Genomic DNA, 5161 nt, shown 5'->3' on the forward strand with positions numbered 1-5161 from the left:
ACGCCTGTAATCCCAGCACTTTGGGAGGCCAAGGCGGGCGGATCACTTGAGGTCGGGAGTTTGAGACCAGCCTGACCAACATGGAGAAACTCTGTCTTTACTAAAAATATAAAATTGGCCGGGCGTGGTGGCACATGCCTATAATCCCAGCACTAGGGAGGCTGAGGCAGGAGAATCGCTTGAACCTGGGAGGCAGAGGTTGTGGTGAGCTGAGATTGTGCCATTGCACTCCAGCCTGGGGCAACAAGAGTGAAACTCCGTCTCCAAAAAAAAAAAGGAAAGAAAACAATGCATGTGGCCAGGTGCGGTGGCTAGGCGCGGTGGCTCACGCCTGTAATCCCAGCACTTTGGGAGACCAAGGCGGGCGGATCACGAGGTCAGGAGAACGAGACCATCCTGGCTAACATGGTGAAACCCCGTCTCTACTAAAAAATACAAAAAATTATCAGGACGTGGTGGTGTGCACCTGTAGTCCCAGCTACTTGGGAGGCTGAGGCAGGAGAATGGCATGAACCCGGGAGGTGGAGGTTGCAGTGAGTTGAGATCATGGCACTGCACTCCAGCTTGGACCACAGAGCAAGACTCTATCTCAAAAAAAAAAAAAAAAAGAAAGAAAAAAAAAGAAAACAATGCAGGTAAGGAAGAAGGCCAATCTATAATCAGAGAAACAAAGGTTATAACTGCCTGGTTTACAGGTACCTCTCATGTGGCTTAGGCGCCATACTCACATTTTCTTTCTTTCTTTTTTTTTTGAGACAAAGTTTCACTCTTGTTGCCCAGGCTGGAGTGCAATGGTGCCATCTCAGCTCACTGCAACCTCTGCCTCCCAGGTTCAAGCGATTCTCCTGCCTCCGCGTCCTGAATAGCTGGGATTACAGGCATGCACCACCACACTCGGCTAATTTTGTATTTTTAGTAGAGATGGGGTTTCTCCATGTTGGTCAGCCTGATCTCGAACTCCTGATCTCAGGTGACCTGCCCGCCTTGGCCTCCCAAAGTGCTGGGATTACAGGTGTGAGCCATGGTGCCTGGCCCATATTTACATTTTTTTAAGGCTCAAAATAATTTGGAGTTCCAACAACTTACATTTTAAATTACTTAGTTTCTTTTTCTTTCTTTCTTTTTTTTTTGAGATGGAGTCTAGCTCTGTCGCCCAGGCTAGAGTGCAGTCGTGCAATCTTAGCTCACTGCAAGCTCCTCCTCCCAGGTTCATGCCATTCTTCTACCTCAGCCTCCCAAGTAGCTGGGACTACAGGCGCCCGCCACCACGCCTGGCTAATTTTTTGTATTTTTAGTAGAGATGTGGTATCACCGTGTTAGCCAGGATGGTCTCCATCTCCTGACCTTGTGATCCACCTGCCTCGGCCTCCTAAGGTGCTGGGATTACAGGTGTGAACCACTGTACCTGGCCTTAAATTACTTATTTTCACAGAAAGAATCTTTGTCAGCTGTCACTCACTGATTCCTCCAAAGACCATAGCCCTGTCCAGTGATCCTCCCCAAGGCAATAGGTCTCTCTAGTAACTACTGGTTTCCTTTCCCATTTCAATTTCCACTCCAGTTGACTGAATTGTGAACACCAACTCCCACACTTAAATGTTGAAGCCCTAACCCCCAATGTGATGGTTTATGCAGCCGGGGCCTTTGAGAGGTAATCAGGATTAAATGAGGTTATGAGAGTGGGGTCCTCATGATGAATTTAATTTCAGCATAAGAAGAGACACTAGAAAACTTGCTCCTCTGCCTTCCCCCTGGTGCACAAAGAAATGGTCACATGGGCATACAGTGAAACTACAGCCACTTACAGGCCATAGAAAGAGACCTCAGAAAGAAGTCCGCTTTGCTAGCACCTTTATCTAGGACTTCCCAACTTCCAGAAGTGTGAGAAATACATTTCCACAGTTTAAGCCACTTGGTGTATGGTATTTTGTTATGGCAAGCTGAACAGACTTATACAACAATCCAGTCCTACAGACAATACAACTTCTCCACTGATTCTAGATTCTGAGCGCCTCTCAGTCCTTTGTTGGGTTATTTTGATCCTGTCTATATATTTATAAATATTCTCTTCATAAAACTCTCTTTAAATCACACATCCGAGTGTGCCCCTTGTTTCCCATCAGAGCCAAGACTGATTTGAGATGATTTCTTAAGGTCAAGTTGATGTCTTAATCCAGTTGTGCTGCTGTAACAAAATACCACAGAGTAACTTATAAACAACAAAAATTTATTGCTCACAGTTATGGAGGATATGTCCAAGATCAAGTTGCCAGCAGGTTCAGTGTCTAGTGAAGGCCCATTCCTCTGTCACCCAGGCTGAAGTGCAGTGTTGCAAGCTTGGGTCACTGCAATCTTCACCTCCCAGGCTCAAGTAGTCCTCCCACCTCAGCCTCCTGAGTAGCTGGGACCACAGGTGCTCACCACCATGCCTGGCTAATTTTTTTTTTTTTGGTAGAGATAGGGTCTCACCATGTTTCTCAGGCTAGCCTCAAACTCTTGGCCTCAGGCAATCTGCCAGCCTCGTGAGGGAGTGCTGGGATTACAGGCATGAGCCACTGTGTCCACCTCCAAAATTCTACTAATATGTATGCATAATTAAATAGTTACCAGCCATTATTTTCTGATACTTTGATTGGCAATTGGTTGGAAGAGTTTATCTAAAGACCTGGAATCCACAGAAGGGGGTCTCCTGTTAAGGGGTTGTTCGTATTATGCAGATGAAGCCTCCAGGTAGCAGGCTTCAGAGAGAATTGATTGTGTTTCTTATCAGACTTTAAAAGGTGCCTGGATTAGGGAAAAAACCTGGAAAGGGATTCCCTATAGCATGTAGACTTTCCCCACAAGAGACAACTTTGTAGGGACATTTCAAAATATGATAAAAAATATATTTTAGGGTAAAATATTTTTATTTCTTTCAGGGCCTGCTATCTGTCATGTAATGCTACACTAGAGTCAGGCTGGAATTTAGTGTCTTATTGCTACAAAAAGTCTTAAGATCTCTGTTGTAATGCCTGCTGGGCCTGGTCAGATGTGCTGGTCAGTTGTGCCTGAATTCCAAAGGAAGGAGGGTATAACGAGGCATATCTCACCCCTACTTCCCATCATGGTCTGAACTAGTTTTTCAGGTTAACTTTGGAATGACCTTGGCTGAGAGGAGGCATGCATTCAAATAGTTGAGGGGCTTAGAATTTCATTTGTGGTTTACACTATAGAAAGTATTACTTGGACAATGTGTCTCCCTGTCAGTATCCAGGGAATGGCACCTGGATTAAGCATTTAGTATTCAGTTGCTACACTCTCACCTGATCCCTCATTTTCAATATCTTGCCATGTTTTCCAGTGACCTAACTGGCCACCAGGTCACAGACTTTATGGTCTCCAAAGGAGACCCCTCCATTTCACGTTTTGTGATTTGAGCAACAGAATAGAATCTACTTGTAAATGTTCAATGGTCTTTGACTTGGGCTTTCCAATTTTGCTCTACTTCACAGTGTTTTCTGGGTTATATACAAGGAATATAAAATACTAATATGAGGTAAGCACTAAGGTTCTGAGATGGCCGTGGAAGAGACGACAAAGTCCATCACCATGCCTGAGAGTGTCCAATCATCTCTGCGCGGGCCACATATTTTTGTATTTCACTGTGTTTGAAACAACAACAACAACAACAAAAAAAACCCTTCAAGATTCATGAAATTGGACAACTGTCTTTGTAACACTTCTAGTGGTAAAACCAGTAAGGATGGCTCGTTTGCACCCTGGTTTCATAGCCTCTCTGTTTTCATAGGTATGTTTTCTCTCTGACATTGAACGGCTTTCAACTTGAAGCGGAATGCTACATCACAAAGATAAACAGGTTTGAAAGGAAACGGTTTTCTTTGTAATCCTAAATGTTCTAATCTGCGCATTAAAATACATTATCTGAAGAAGGGTGCACAAGCTTCCAGTTGGCTGCCAGAAGGGTTATCTGCAGGACACAAGTCAAGTATCAACCTCTTTGGGGAAGGCCAGATGCGGGGTCTCTGCGCACCTCCCCGAAGAACAATGGCAGGAGGAAAAGGAGGGAGAGGCAGACTGTCACTTCCCCCGCCAGCACCGGGAGCGGGTTGATCGGCTGAGTTGGCGGAGGGTGGGGCGGAAGAGCAGACGGGGACTGGGAAAGGCGTTGTCGGTGACATCACGGAGAGGGCGACTTCTATGTAGATGAGGCAGCGCAGGGGCTGCCGCTTCGCCGCCTGCTGCTTCGCCACGAAGGAGTTCCCGTGCTATGGGAGCGAGTCTGGGACCGCGGGTCGGAACTAGAGTTCCAGCTGTGTGTCAGGGCTAGGAGGGCTCGGGAGTGCGCGGGGCAAGTAACCATGTGTGTAAAGGGTGAGGCATGTGAGGCTGTGGCAGGGCGGAAAGCATACAGCTCATACTTACCTGGTAGGAGAAATGCCATGATCACGAGGGTGGTTTTCCCAGGGCGAGGCTTAACCATTGCACTCCGGATGTGCTGACTCCTGCGATTTCCCCAAATGTGGGAAACTCGACTGCATAATTTGTGGTAGTGAGGGACTGCGTTCGCGCTTTCCCCTGGTGTTATTGTGATTTAAATAATACCCATAACACTAGTGTTCATTGCTTCGTCTGCAGTGTTTTATTTCATGGTTGTGTTCTGTGTAGTCAGCTGTTTCTTCTCGCGTGACTTGGGCTTTATATTACGAGTTCACATTCGGGGCTAGATACAGCTGCTACACATTTTTTTGGAAGGCGAGTTTCCGTCTCTGTTTGGGTGGTCTCCCAGGTTAGACGCTGCGGTACATGTTAGGCGGAGCTCAGGTATCTAGGCCGGGCAGTTTTCTAGTTTGTTCTGCGGTCCCAGGGCTTCTAATATCTCTTAGAAATTTTGGTGTTTTCCCGCCGGGCGCGGTGGCTCACGCCTGTAATCTCAGCACTTTGGAAGGCCGAGGTGGGCGGATTTCGAGGTCAGGAGATCAAGACCATCCTGGCTAAAATACAAAAAATTAACCGGGCGCGGTGGCGGGCGCCTGTAGTCCCAGCTACCCCGGAGGCTGAGGCAGGAGAATGGCGTGAATCCGGGAGGTGGAGCTTGCAGTGATCCGAGATCGCACCACCGCACTCTAGCCTGGGTGACAGAGCGAGACTCCGTCTCAAAAAA

The 5161-nt window shown here is 47.0% G+C and overlaps 1 pseudogene across 1 annotated transcript in view; it reads right to left on the bottom strand.

Moving 5' to 3' along the window:
• The window catches only part of LOC105550294, a 931651-nt pseudogene that overhangs the window by 644780 nt on the left and 281710 nt on the right, over positions 1-5161 (bottom strand). The gene's annotated exons all lie outside the window — the stretch shown is intronic.

The sequence above is a fragment of the Mandrillus leucophaeus genome, unplaced genomic scaffold (genome assembly GCF_000951045.1).
Source record: "Mandrillus leucophaeus isolate KB7577 unplaced genomic scaffold, Mleu.le_1.0 Scaffold475, whole genome shotgun sequence".
NCBI classification, from domain to species: domain Eukaryota; kingdom Metazoa; phylum Chordata; class Mammalia; order Primates; family Cercopithecidae; genus Mandrillus; species Mandrillus leucophaeus.